This window comes from Leucopleurus acutus (genome assembly GCF_964270905.1).
Source record: "Leucopleurus acutus genome assembly, chromosome: 16".
Classification (NCBI taxonomy): domain Eukaryota; kingdom Metazoa; phylum Chordata; class Mammalia; order Artiodactyla; family Delphinidae; genus Leucopleurus; species Leucopleurus acutus.
In genome coordinates this window covers 73675273-73689853 of record NC_139158.1, presented here as the reverse complement: position 1 = coordinate 73689853, position 14581 = coordinate 73675273, and the positions used below count along the sequence as shown (strand labels likewise).

At 46.1% G+C, this 14581-nt stretch overlaps 1 pseudogene across 1 annotated transcript; it reads left to right on the top strand.

The window, feature by feature from the left end:
• Positions 1 to 1700: 1700 nt before the first annotated feature.
• LOC309973564 (thyrotropin-releasing hormone receptor-like) lies at positions 1701 to 3065 on the top strand (annotated as a pseudogene). The gene is made up of 4 exons: positions 1701 to 1791; positions 1900 to 1966; positions 2077 to 2213; positions 2262 to 3065. The product of its transcript is annotated as a thyrotropin-releasing hormone receptor-like (transcript).
• The last annotated feature ends 11516 nt before the right edge of the window (positions 3066 to 14581 follow it).

Genomic DNA, 14581 nt, shown 5'->3' with positions numbered 1-14581 from the left:
AAGTCCGGGAGCCACTTGCAATTAATATGGCTAAAAGGATTGCTCTGGACCACACTCAGGGAGGACTGCCACACCTGGAGCGGGGAGGCGGCATCCTGGACTTAACTGGCTTTTGCTACCATAGAAAGAGCTGAGCAAGGGACAGCTGGGATTGGAGTGGGGGCAGGGAGCATAAAGTTGGGAGTGTTGGGGTTCTGCTTCTGTTTGGTCACTACTGTCTGCATGACGTTGGAAATTATTCCTCTCTGGACCTAATTTCCTCATCTATAAAATGGGAATAATAATACCTGCCTAGATAGGGCTGTGAGAAATAGACATAATGAATGTAAGGCACCTGCCATGGTGTTCGGCTCCAAGTAGGATGCTTTGCTATTGTTACTGATGAAGATCGCAGAGAACATTGTGGAGAGGTAGCATAGCATGGTGGGTAAGAGCATGGACTCCACAGTCAAGCTACTGGGCTCAAATTCTAGTACTCCGCCCCATTACTAACCTATGTAACCTTGAGCATGTTATTTAACTGCTCTGGGACTCAGTTTCTTTGTCTGTAAAATGGGCATCTAATAATAGTTTCCCTATAGGATGTTATAAGTATAGAATTAAATAATACTTGTAAAGCACACAGAGTATCACCAGGCAATACTAGGTGTTTCATACACATTAGTCATGATTTGTTACAAAGACTGACAATGGGGGGCAATAGGACCTTGGCTGGTGCCCCCCAAATACTCCCCTGCCAAGTTCCCTCTCATTAATTTTTTTGTCCATTTATCAGATCTGTAGGCAGAGCAAACTGCTCAGACACACAGAGACGTGTGTATAACTGTAATTACCAATATATTCACCCCTTACTACAGCCAAGCACAGCTAAGCATTACACGGATTTTCCCCACATCAATCATGTGAGCCTCCCAAGGACACTCTGAGCTGGGTTCTATCATTATTATTCCATTTCACAGATGAAGAAATAATTTTTAGAGAGCATGATTGATGGCTCGTCAGCAGTGAATAATTCCTCAGCATCTGCTACGTGCAGGCAGGAAGCTAGGCTCCCTGGAAAGCAGCCTTTATGCCTTTTACGAGGCGTAGTGTGGGCCCACCTTCAGGAAGCTTCCTCTAGTGAAGAAACAAGTTTTTTCCTTCTTTCGACTACCATTAAGCACCTTTTCTGTAGCAGGAACAGAGCTAAAGATTCCTAACAGGTTTGTGCCCTGTGAGTGGCACAGTCTTAGAGATGGGAGAAACTCTTGTGGGAAGGTGGGGCACACCCTCCAAGAATTTACAGGTTTTCTTCAGGAGGAAAAAAAAACAAACAACAACTGGGAAAAGTAAGCAGGAGAAAGTGAAAAGGTGACAAGGAGGACACAGGACCAACCCAAGTCTAGATGGGCAAATACTTTTCCTTCCCCACAGCTCTGGGCCTTGGTTCCCCATTTGTCAACAGTAGGGCTGAAGTCTCTGCCAGGGAAAACACGACACGATCCCAGGATTGTGTTGGGAAGCCAGCGAGTCGCGGACTCCTCCGCCCTTGCCCAGTGGAGCCGCTCCTGTAGAGAAGGAAGGGAGGGAATGAAAGCCCAGGGCAAAGGCGCGCAGGCAGGGCGCCAGATCCCACTGCCCCTTTTAGGCATCCGTTCCCCAGCGCACCCTGCATCCTCTACCTGACCCCGTGTGCAAGCAGAATCAGACAAGTGGCATCAATGGAGAGGACAAGCCAAGTCCGGCAGAGGAGCCTGCCTGGGGTGGTCGTGAAAAGCAGAGAGAAGAAAAACGCTAGGGAGGCGAAGATCGGTCAGTACGCACCGCAATTCATTGGATACCTGGATTTAGAGTCCTGAGCTTCGCGAACCTGGGGAGGGGAGGTAAGAGCTGAGAGCGCTCCAGCAGTCGCTCCTGTAGGGGCCGGCAGTCGGGTGCCCGGTCCACTGCTAGAGCGCGACGCCACAGTCCAGAACGAGCCCCTACAGTAAACCCCACCCCGGCAATGATCGCGCCAACGCCGGCCACAAGTCGTCTTGGAAACTGAGCAGCACGAGCCTAATTCCTGATTCCTCGGAGTCCCCAGCGTTCGTGTAGTGAAATTGAGACCCTGCAGGGAGCTGAAGAAACCAGTTCAGCTGGAGACCAGCTGCGGGACCTGCAGCTTCCTGCACGGAGATTCGCCGAGGACACCTTCGCACCTGGGAGTAATTCCCTAACTCGCTGCTGCCTTGGTACAGCACGGACAGGGGCGCGTGGAGAAACCCACCAAGCACCCTGAGCGCGCGAGGCCTGGGCCCCATTCACCACCCTCCATTGGCTGTACGGACCCTGTACCTTGACCCTGGTGCCCCTCGTGTGCGCCGTGCGTGTGGTGGGCAACGCCACGGTGGTCCTGGTGGTGGTCCGGAGCCGCCACATGGTCACACCCACCAACTGTTACCTGGTGAGTCTGGCCACCGCGGACCTGCTGGTGCTCCTGGCTGCTGAAGTGCCCACCGTGGCCGAGGCGGCATCCGCGCGGGTTTGGGTCTTCGGCCACGCAGGCTGCCTGGTCATCACCTACGTGCAGTACGTGGGCATCAACGCGTCCAAGGTGGAGCGCTACCTCGCCATCTGCCGTCCTCTGAGCGCCCAGGCTCTGTCCACCGCGGCATGAACCAAGCGCACTGCAGCGCTGGTGTGGCTGGGCACCGGCGCCTACGCACTTTGGCTCTTCCTGGTGGACACGCGCGAGACCGCGTAAGCCGACGGCGTACAGGAGCAGTGCGGCTACCGCGTGTCACGCTCTGTAGTCGCCCGTCTACTTCCTGGACTTTGCGCTCTTCTACGCGCTGTCCCTGGGCCTGGCCACCGTGTCCTATGCACTCATAGCACGCGTCCTCTTCGCGGGGCCGCTGCCTCCTGGTGACTGGGGACGATCGGGCTCTGTGCACCAGGGCGGCCCCGCTGGCCAAGGGCGCTTCTCCTCCCGCGGCAGCAGGGGTGACCTCAACTCCCGAAAGCAGGTAGGGACGTCCATCCTCATTCGGACCCCTGTACTGAGCCAGCAGCAGATTGGTGGATGGAACCTTGGGCCCTCCTAGAGTCAAGCTCAAGTTCAAGTCCAGATGGTGCCACTTACTCGGCTTGTTTTTGGCGACATCACTTCTGAGCATTTCTAAGCCTCCGTTGCCTCTCCTGTTGTATGAGGTAACGGCACAGAAATGGCGTGATTCATTTAGAGTCAATGTCACAAACTAAACGCTAAATTCATCTTGGTTTGTTATTAAACTTCCTCAGTGAGTCCCTACACCGTAGCTGTTATTCTGTTTCTTCTACTGATGGGGAAAGTAAGGCTCAGAGAGGTGAAGTGACTTTCCCAAGACTATACTACGCCATCTGGCGCTAAAACTGCCCCAATGGACCGGGACAGTCTGAAAGCCCAAGAGGATGGGTTCTGGGGAGAGCGAGAGAAATTCAGCATTTATTAAGCACTTACTGTGTGCCTGATTCTCTGATGGTTCCTGATAGTATCCCTATTTGGGAGGTTTCATACCTATTTTTATGGACAAGTATACAGGCTTAGAGGGGACAAGGGAGCGACAGAGGCGACACTGTAAGGGAACTGCGTGCAGGAACGCATGTGTCCAGGCTCCTCGTTCCCCCCCACCCCCATTCCAGCAGTGCAGCCTCCCAACGGTTTTCTAAGAATGCAGGTGGGAGGAGCGCTCTCTGGGCCCAACTGGCCTTTATCTTCAGCCTTCCACCCCCAGCCTTCCTGGATATATACTATAGAAGGCTTTCTCACATTTAAAATGCTCATTGGGTATACTCCCCAGTGTGTTTTCTGATGCTGACCAGGAAAAACAGTAGGAAGAATAAGGGACTATACACCTCTGGTGTTCCTAAGAGAAGTTTAGGAGAAAGATAAGGATTTGGGAATCATTAGCATTTTGGTGGACACCTCATAGTCTGTAATCTTCGCTTCTCATCTATGGTCTTCGGTGAAATTCATATGCATCTTTTCTTTTTGTATTAATGGTTTCTAGCAATCAACCAAGCTGAGTAAGGACAACAGAGGCTCCTCTAAGGAGCCCTTCGTTGTGGGCAGTGGCCGCGGTGCCTTATGGGGAATGTAGTCCGGAAAAGCGTCGACCGCCCTTTGGAAAACCTGGGAAGGACGGCCCGGCGGCCTCTTCTGCGCATGTGGGGCCTCGGCTTTCTACGTGGGCGCGTCTACTTGTTCTCTAGGCTTTTCCCGCGGCGGGTCCTGCAGCCTACGGGGCGCGGCGTTCCGTGGTCACCTGGGCCTGGTGAACTGGGAGCGAAGCGGGTGCACCCACAAGTTAAATGACTGGCGGGGAGCTCCGAGCCCTCGGGGGCTGGAGGGGAAGTGGCTGGGCGGAGCTGGCCTCGGTCCTCGGAGAGTGGATGCGCGCTCTTCCCGCATCCCTCTCCAGGGAGGCCCGGAGCCGGGTTTCCCGTGGTCCCGGAGAAGGGGAGCGAGGGCCGGGCTCCTGACCTGCAGGCCTCATGGCGGGCGCTCCCTGCAGCCCTTCATTGCCTGAAGAAGGTGCTCTGTGAAGGTGCAAGGTTTGTACATCCAAATGGCTAAAATCGGAACCCCAAAGTTCCGCTGAGGCGCTTGGATCTGCGGCCTGCTGGGCTGGGTTGAAGAATACTGGAGGACGTTAGGGAAGGGAAGGAATATTTATAGAAACAAATATGGTAATCATTATATTAGTTATTTTATACTAAGCATTTATTAAAAGAAAGATGTGAGCTTCAGTTGAAGAGAATGGCCAGGGTGTAGATATGACTGGAAAAGATTTCAGGGGGCTGGCGCTGGGGGGTGTTGTCTGCAGCGCTGCATGAGGTTTTAAGAGCACGATGTTTGTGTTCAGACCAGGTGCTGCCACAGAACAGCACTGCATCCCAGGGCATGTTATTTCATCCTGTTTTCTCATCTGTAAAATGAGCCTAGGAATAATATTTGCCCCATAGGGTTGTTCTGAAGTAAAAAGTAAGCCCAGAATATAATACACCCTCGACACGTATCCCTTGCAATCAGTGTTACAAAGATTTTTAGATATCTCCCTCAATCCTCCCAACCAGGCTGTGAAGTCGGCATTACTGCCCCCTGTTGGAGCACATTTTAAAACCTCATTTACAGAGAGCTAAAGTGATTTATTCTCTGGTGACTGAGTTGATTTTAAAATGAAGTCTATTTTACTTCCAGTCTCATGATCTTTGTAATATGCATTCCCCTCTGCCTACACATTGGGTTTTTTCTGGCATGATGACTTGCCTTCTGTGTGCCCTAGAAAGCAGTTATACTAGGTATTTTGATAATCAAACCATTGGACCTATTTTTCTTAGGTCACAAGGCGTATCGAGGCTTCTAGGCTCTTTCTGCCTCCTGCGGTATTGTCTCACTTCTTGGCAGCCTTGATTGGATTTTAGGAAAGGTCCAGCTCACCAGGCACTTGAACCTTGGGACCCCAAGTGCAGATTCCAGCTAATGGAAAAGTGGCCGCTACGCCCAGGTGGAAACAAAACCATCCCAGTGAAGGAAAAAGCAGAAGGCGCCAAGGACAGAAATCACACCTGGAAGAACATGTTTCTGAAGTGAAATCTCTCCCTAGGATTTTAAGGCCAAGACAGAATTCCTGAAAGGAGCATATTCAAGAGTTACTGGACCAGGGGCTTCCCTGCTGGCGCAGTGGTTGGGAGTCCGCCTGCCGACACAGGGGATGCGGGTTTGTGCCCTGGTCCGGGAGGATCCCACATGCCGCGGAGCAGCTGGGCCCGTGAGCCATGGCCGCTGAGCCTGCGCGTCCGGAGCCTGTGCTCCGCAACAGGAGAGGCCACAACAGTGAGAGGCCCGCGTACCGCAAAAAAAAAAAAAAAAGAGTTACTGGACCAGAATTTTCCTCTCCAGGGTGAGCAGAATCTGGGTGATCATACTATATTCAAAGACCATTGATTATTGTGACTCAGCAAAGCCTCAGTTCAACTTTCAGAAGAAAGATGTGAGTTGCAATGGAAGGGGAAGGGCAGGGTACAGATTTGTCAGGAAAAGACACTTCATTGGAGGATTGGTGAGGCTGTGAGTTGGAGGCAAGGGGTACCAGGCATAGCTAAGGAGGTTACTTCCTAAACACATACTTGTCATTCCCTGCAATCTCCACTCTGTCTTTTTTTTATTTTTAAGATTTTATTTTCATTTATTTATTTATTTTTGGCTGCACCAGGTCTTAGTTACGGCATGCATGCAGGATCTAGTTCCCGGGCTAGGGATTGAACCTGGGCCCCCCTGCATTGGGAGCGTGGAGTCTTCCACTGGCCCACTAGGGAAGTGCCCTCCACTCTCTGATTTTGAGTTGCTGGAACCACGGTTCTCACCTGCTCATGTCATTTCAACTCACTTGATGCAGTCTTGTGTCTGCTGCCACCACACTCATGAATCTGTTCTAGTAAATATTTTCAAATCTAGTGGGTATTTTCCAGTTCATGCTTTACTAAACTCTTTGTTGCATTTGACAGTCTGACCACACCTTCCTTGAACTGCATCAGTGAGAATGTCTGTGAAGCCACAGACAAAGATACACTTAGAAAGTTGTCACTTTCCCCCCATCCCATTCTACACCATTGCTGTAGCCCCCATTCTTTCCAACTATTCCCACCTGTCCCCTGAAGGTAACCAGTTTCTTTGGTTTCTGGTCTACCCTTTCTGTATTTCCTTTTGTACACATAAGCAGATACATGTGTATTTTCTTACATCCCCTTTCTTACATAAAAGGTAGCATACTATAGATGCTCCTTCTCACTTACCAATATAGCCTGGGAATCACTCCATATTGGTCCATAGAGATCTTCCCCGTTATTTATGCCTTCTAATATTGCTTTTGGTCACCACTGTCTCTTCTGAGCTTCAGAACCAAATATCCAGCTGCCCACTGGACATCTCTACTTGTATCCTTCACAGACTCGAGCATGGCATCTGAAACAGCAATGCATCAGTTTCCTATGCTCAATTCTTTTTTTTTGGTTTTGTCTTGTATTCCTAATCTCAGCATATGATGCTACCAAAATGATCTGGAACAAAATAATCTGCACATTATATCTCCCATGCACAACCGATTAGTGGCCAACTCCTCTGGCTCTTCATCATGGAGGATTGATTCCCTCCTTCCCACCCCTACCAGAGCTGCCTGTGGTCATGTCTCACCATGGCGTCCTAGTTTTCTTCCCCTCTAATCTGATCTTTAATCCATTTCCCATTTTTCTAGAGTTGGGGACAGCAGGCATTTTCTGTAAAGGACCAGATAATAACTACTTTTGGCTTTGCCGGCCCTATGGTCTCTGTCAAATCAACTCAGCATAGCTGCTGTAGTGTGACAGCAGTATAGATAACGTGCAAACAAATGGGCATGGCCGGATTTGGGTCTTAGTGGGTTGGATTAGGCTCACAGGCTGTCGTGTGCAGACCCCTGTGCTCTGGAGCATTGCTTCCAAAATGCAAATTTGATCACAGATCTTAATAGTCCTTGCTGACAAATATCTCTGTGGATTTCCATGATCACACAGTGGTCTCCAAACTGGAGGATGGGGGCACCCCAGGGATCCACTGGGCTTCTGTTCACCTCAGATTAAACGTATTCTTTCAGAGATTGGTTTCATTCAAGGACCTGACTGCGGACTTCAGCCAGGAGGAGTGGCGGCACCTGGACCATGCTCAGAGGCTCCTGTAGAGGGTTGTGATGCTGGAGAACAACCGCATCTCAGTGGGTAAGTACAGCTTCCCTGTGTAACTACCAAGAGATGTGTTTGCTCTGTGTTGCAAAAACATGTTGAATTTCATTATTTAGCCTTGAGTGTCAGGGGAGCGAGATGATTAAACCCTTTGAGGCAATGTTAGCCTTGTGCTTGGGCTCACTGCCCTCCCTCCACCCTTCCCCTGAATGTTCTAGCTCTAATGACCTGTTGCTGGACATCTTCATCACACAGCTTTTGAAGCTGTCTTTCTTCATCCTTCAAGTCCCCAAAGTCCAAAGGGCTTGGTCCAAGTTCTATATCATTTTAACAGAGTATCAACGTTAGCAAACCAGATGTGATCTTCAGACTGGAGCAAGGAGAAGAACCATGGACAGTAGAGGAATTCTCAAGTCAGAACTACTCAGGTGAGTGATAACTAAGCAGGTGGAAACCAGTGGAAATGAGAGTTCTGTGGTGGTTAGTGAGCGTAGTTGGCATCTTTGCAATGTTCCTCAGGAATCTCTTTTTATAGACCCCAGACCTTGGGAAGTAATTGAGGACAAATGACTGTCATGCTATAGATACTTAAAAACATTGTCCCTGAATAAATGTACTTCTTTTTTTTTAAATTTTTATTTATTTGTTTGCTTGTTTATTTATTGTTGGCTGTGTTGGGTCTTTGTTGCTGCGTGCGGGCTTTCTCTAGTTGCGGCGAGCGGGGGCTACTCTTGGTTACCACGCATGGGCTTCTCATTGCGGTGGCTTCTCTTGTGGAGCACAGGCTCTAGGCACGTGGGCTTCAGTAGTTGTGGCGTATGGGCTCAGTAGTTGTGGCTCACAGGCTCTAGAGCACAGGCTCAGTAGCTGTGGCACAAGGGCTTAGTTGCTCCGTGGCATGTGGGATCTTCCCGGAGCACGGCTCGAACCCATGTCCCCTGCATTGGCAGACACTGCACCACCAAGGGAAGTCCTAAATGTACTTCTTTAATCGAAATTTATAAAGATTTTTGCTGCTAAGTTATCCATCCCTGGTATACAGACCTTCTTTTAGCATACTCTTAACTTTAGTTCTGTGGCATTCTCTTTTGCCTACCTGACCCCACCTTCCTTTAACATAGACTTGCTGTATATTCAGACATTCATAGGTCAGTCTTGAAAAAATAAATCTTGCTTGATTTACACAGTCTATTTGCAAATCTAATTGCATTCCACATTTCTCTCCATCCTTTAACTGAGAGATCAGTTTCACTCTCCACGCTCAGCCCCACTGCGGGGGGACAAGGTTAAGACAACCAAGGTGCCTCAGATACAAAACTTAAGAAGACACTCACTCTTGGGGTGGTGCAGGTGCCCTAGAGGTCACACCTACCTCACCCTACTTCCAGCCCTGCTCAGCCCACAATCTTTCTTTCTATTCTTTGTATTTGTGCAAATTCTGAAGTTCCCATGTCGCTGGCAAAATTTGAGACTCACCCCTTCCTCTGTGTCTCTTTGTAACTCTGACCGTCTCTCTGAAGTCTGTTCTGCTGGTCTCACTGTCTCTGAGTGCTTCTTTGAGTCTCATCTGTCTTATTCAATACTGTGTCAGACACACTTGCAGTATACTTTGTGCTTACTGTTCCTTGTGACTGTTTTCCTTTTTCCATGGCAGAGGTACTCGTATTCTTTGCTACTTTCCTCTTCCTTTCATCCTGTTAAATAGGCTGGTGTGGATGGGCTGGCTTTTTTTCTATTGTTTGTTTCTTTCTTTCCCCCAAATCAGTCGGAGATGTTTGTATTTGACATTCCTTAATCCTGAAGAGCTGGGCCAGTCCAACAAGGCATTTGTAAGGAACTCTCATTTCATAGCAAGTGTGTCATGGATCACAAGTTATTATTAATGGTACTCCCTCCTAGAAGCTGATGATGCCTTAAAGGAGGACAAGGAAATCCAAGGCAAACATTTGAGGCAAATTGTATTCTTCTGCAATAAAACACTGATTACAGAGAGAGCTACTGTATTTGGGAAAACATTTAATCTGGGCATGAATATTGTTCCCTCAAGAAAAACACCGTACAGATATCCACGTGGAAACAATTTAAAAACTAATTCAGAAGTAATCGTTGCAAAGAAAAGCTACTTTAAAAAGGTTCCTGATGAATACAGTAGATGTGGGAAAACGCAACTCGTTTCTAAGCAAGAGAAAAGTCGTTCTGGAATGAAACAATACAAATATAATCCAGTTAGGAAAGCCAGAAGTCAAAATGAAGATTTGATTCTGCACCAGAACATTCAGGCTTCGAAGCGACCTTTTGGCTATGGAAAATGTGGGAAAACCGCTTCAAGAGGGCAGTCCTCTTCACATAGAAGAGGATACATTCTGAAAGGAAACCAAGTTAATGTAATGAATGTAGGAAAACCTTTTCTAAGAAGTCCACCCTCATTGTACACAGAGATTTCATACAGGGGAGAAACCCTATGTTCGTAATGACTGTAGGAAAACTTTGCATGTAAAGACGAACCTTACTCGACACCAAAGAATTCGTACTGGAGATGGACCCTATGAATGAAGCAAATGTGGAAAAACCTTCACTGACAAATTGGCCCTTGTCGTGCATCAGAAAATTCAGAGGGGAGAAATCCTATGAGTGTCATGAATGTGGGAAGACCTTTTTTGGGAAGTCAGCCCTCACTGAACATTTCAGGTTACACGCAGGAGAAACTTTACGAATGCAAAGAATGTGGGAACACCTTCAACAAGAATCTTACCTCGCTCTTCATCAGCAAACTCACAGAGGAGAGAAACCAAATGAATGTGAAGAATGTGGGAAAACCTTCTGTCATTCAGCCCTCAGTGTGCATCAGAGATCTCACACAGGAGAGAAACCCTACGAATGCAGTCAGTGTGGAAAAAATTTATGTACTAAAGTAGCCGTCACGGCACATTAGATAACTCATAGAGGAGAAAAATCTTACCTATGTAACAAATGTGGGAAATTTTTCTGCCATAAGTCAACACTCACTATACATCACAGAACTCACACTAGAGAGAAACGCAGTGTGTTTAATAAATGTGGTAGAACATTCGCTGTGACGTCAAACCACAGTGAATATAAGAGAGTGCACACAAAGGGGAATCTTTATGAGTGCAACGGACGTGGACACGCCATCAACAAAAACTCACACATCAAGCATCAGAGAACTATATGGGAGAGACCATACGAATGTAGCAAGTATGGGAGAAGCTACTGCCGGAAGTCGGCCGTCACTCGCCATCAGAGGACACACACAGGAGAGAGACCCTACGAGTGTAATGAATGTGGGAAAACCTTCCACCAGAAGTTCTCCTTTGTTCAACACCAGCAAACTCACACTGGGTAGAAGCCGTATGAATGTGCTGAACGTGGGAAATCCTGCCATAAGTCAGCCTTCAGAGTACATCGGAGAATTCATATGGGAGAGAAACCCTAGGAATGTGACAAGTGTGGGGAAGCCTACCATCGGCTGTGGACTCTCACTGAACATCAGAAAATACACACAGGGAGAAACCCTATGAGTGTCACGGACGTGAGAAAACATTTTGCCACAAATCAAACTTCCTGCTACATCAGAAAACTCAAAAGGAATGAGCTCCGAGAAGGCGGTCATCAACAAAGGAACAAATCAAGTAATTTACACAATGCTAAACCTCTGTGGATAGGCATAGAGGAGTGAATTGTATAAACACAATTAATGTGAGAAAACTTTCAGCCATAAATCAAACCTCATTATCACATCAGAAAGCTCACACAGGAGAATAAAATAGACTGTGTTTAATAAGTGTGTTGTAACATTCACTAGGCACCATGAAAACGTTCAACAATTCAAACATTATGCCACGTGTGCCTCCCTTTTAAAATAATGAAAGAGATGATGTTTAAGTTAATCTGTTCCTTTCCACATTGTTGTGTGACAGTATGTTTGAGGAGCTAACCTTATTTCATTCCACCTCAAAACCAACTGTTCCTATGATAATTTAGTAGCTTATAATTTCCTAATTTATGGTGCTTTAAATTCTCAGATTGAACAGGTTGGGTTTTGTCTTCTAACTCTGTCTCCATAGCCTTCTAGTAATGGACCCAAATCCCTTCATCTGCAGAGGTGGTAATAAGGGGACTAACCGTGGTATTCCATCCTCCTGGTTCCACATCCTGCCTGCATGATGGAACCTCCATAAAAACCCCAACAGTATGGGGTTTGGAGCTTCCACGTGGAGGTGCTGGGAGAGTGGCTTCCCCAGGAGCTCCATGCCCCTTCCCACATACCTTGCCCTACGCATGTCTTCCATCTAAATGTTCACCTGTATCCTTTATCATATCCTTTTATAATAAACTGGTAAATAGCAAGTAAACTGTTCACCTGAGTTCTGTGAGTTGCTCTAGCAAGTTAATCAAACTCTAGGAGAGGGTCACGGGAACCTCTGATTTATAGCCAACCTGTCAGAAGCACAGGTGACAACCTGGACTTGGGATTTGAAGTTGGGGTTGAGGGGCAGTCTTGTGGGACTTGCACCCTTACCCTGTGGGATCTGACACTGTCCCCAGGTGGGTATAGTCAGAAATGAGTTAAATTATAAGACACTCAACCAGTATCACAGAATTGCTTGGTGTGGGAGAAAACCCACACATCTGGTGTCACAAGTGTGAATGTGGTGGTAGTGTGGGATAAAGGAGAAACACAGGAGAACTGAGTTTTTCCTGCACACAGGGGTTAAGACTTCAGTGTATCTTTTGGAGCGACTCACATCAACCTACAACACCCTGTTGGATTCTGTCCTCAAACATGTGACAGTGGATTTAAATAAGGAATTAATTATTAAAAGCAAAAAAAGGAAGTTGTGCACACTATGTTAGTGTTTAGATGACATTTTAAGCCTCTATATAAGCATTTCTATCTTCTCTCTCCACTTATCCTACCGACAACTCTATTATTTGCTTAAACAGTAGAAATATCTTATGTGTTTTAATATTAAAATCCGATAGGAAATTAAGATTTTTCAGCTGAAACTTGCCAATGAGAATGTCTTGAATGGCCTAACTTTTGCATAATGACTATCCTTTTATCCTTTTTATTTTCATATAATTAGAGACTTTTGGCTTATAATTAGTGATAGTTCCCAGGAAACATAGCAACAGATATAAAAAGAATATGTTAGACATTGCTTATTGGAATCTAGGCTTCTATTGAGTCTGGTGTTAGCAAATTTGGAATACTAGACTTTTCAGTACAAGCTGTTCCGTTCTATTAAGCTTCTTTCTTTTCTCCTTATAATACAGACTTTACAGTTAGGGGCCATGTTGGAAATTCTTAATGTTTTTAAGCACATAAAATAATTCCTGTTAAATTTGACTCTAAACCAGAATTTTAAGGACCAAAATTAGGAGTAATTGCCAAATTTTCCCCTCCTTATTCCAATAACCATTTTACGTTTTTATAATTGTATTTATAACATTTATTTTGCACTCATTTTAAAACTTATTTCAGTTGCATTTTCGGCTCATATGTAACTTAACAGACACATTATAGTTGTATAGGTTATTTGCAAAAAGTGAACTTATGTACACACCTTTTCTTAGAGATAAAAAGCACATAAGGAACGATCATGAGACGAGGGGCCACATCTGGGGATTACAACAATTTAGCTCTGTGGTAGCCACTATTATACTCTAATATCTGGGAAAGCAGAGGTCAGAAAGATGAGAAGATGACCCTCGAAGAAACAGTGTTGTCTTTCCGTCACTTTCTATGGATTGAGGCCAGTCCTAAAGAGACTTGTTAGACTACGCCCATCCCACTTGGCCGAACAGGGTTAAGCTGCCACCAATGATTATGGGAACCAATTCAGGAAAGTGTAGATTTCTGACACAAGACCTGATTGTATCCAGCATTACACACCAGTATTAGCATGCACTAGAAAACTTAAGAGTTAGTCATCAGGGAATACAGGAAATCAACTTATTACAGGTAATACTATGAGTCATAAATTCTCCAAGTCCTGAATCTAAGTCCTAGAATTGTTGCAGTCTCTCCATCTCCTCTTCGTTCTCCAGATACATCTAAGAATTTGGGGAGGCTGGGTGTCTCTGAGTTGTTTTCATTTAGAACAGGAGCAGAAACTGTCTTCTCACCACTGACCCACAAACTTTGGATTTCTCATGTCTACCCTCTTAACTATCCTTTAGTTTTTTAAATAGTGACCCACTTTTTGTTTTTCATTGTTCACTGGCAGAGTTTCTTCTTCTCTGAAGTTTTAATTCCAAAGAGATGGCTTTTGTTTCCCTTACTTACACTTAGGTTAGGGTTGCATCCTCTCCATACAAAAGTTTACACTTTTAGAGAGCTACCTCTATTAAAAATATGACTTTATTCACCCAGTGAAAATAGATTATGAACAAACAGCAAAACGAATCTGTTCTTTTTACTACACCCTTGGAGCTGCCTCTTAGCCTACTTCCCATCATAGGAACTGCCTTATTCAGTTTCACATTTTGCTTGAGCATGTTTAACTATTTTTGCTCAAAGATTTGAGTCAATTATAATATAGAAAGTACATCTCTGATCACATCTTCCCGTTTCTTCAACATGTATTTAAATTTCTAAAATATTCCATACAGGATGAATTCATGCAGAAGAATGGGCTTTGGTTAAAACCCTTTCCACATTGATCTCTTTGGTTTAGATTTTTGATTTCTAGTAAAAGGTAAGTGATTTCTAAGTGCCTTCCTGCATCTTCTATAGTCTTAGGGTTTCTTTTTTTTTTTTTTTTTGCGGTACGCGGGCCTCTCACTGTTGTGGCCTCTCCTGTTGTGGAGCACAGGCTCCGGACACGCAGGCCCAGCGACC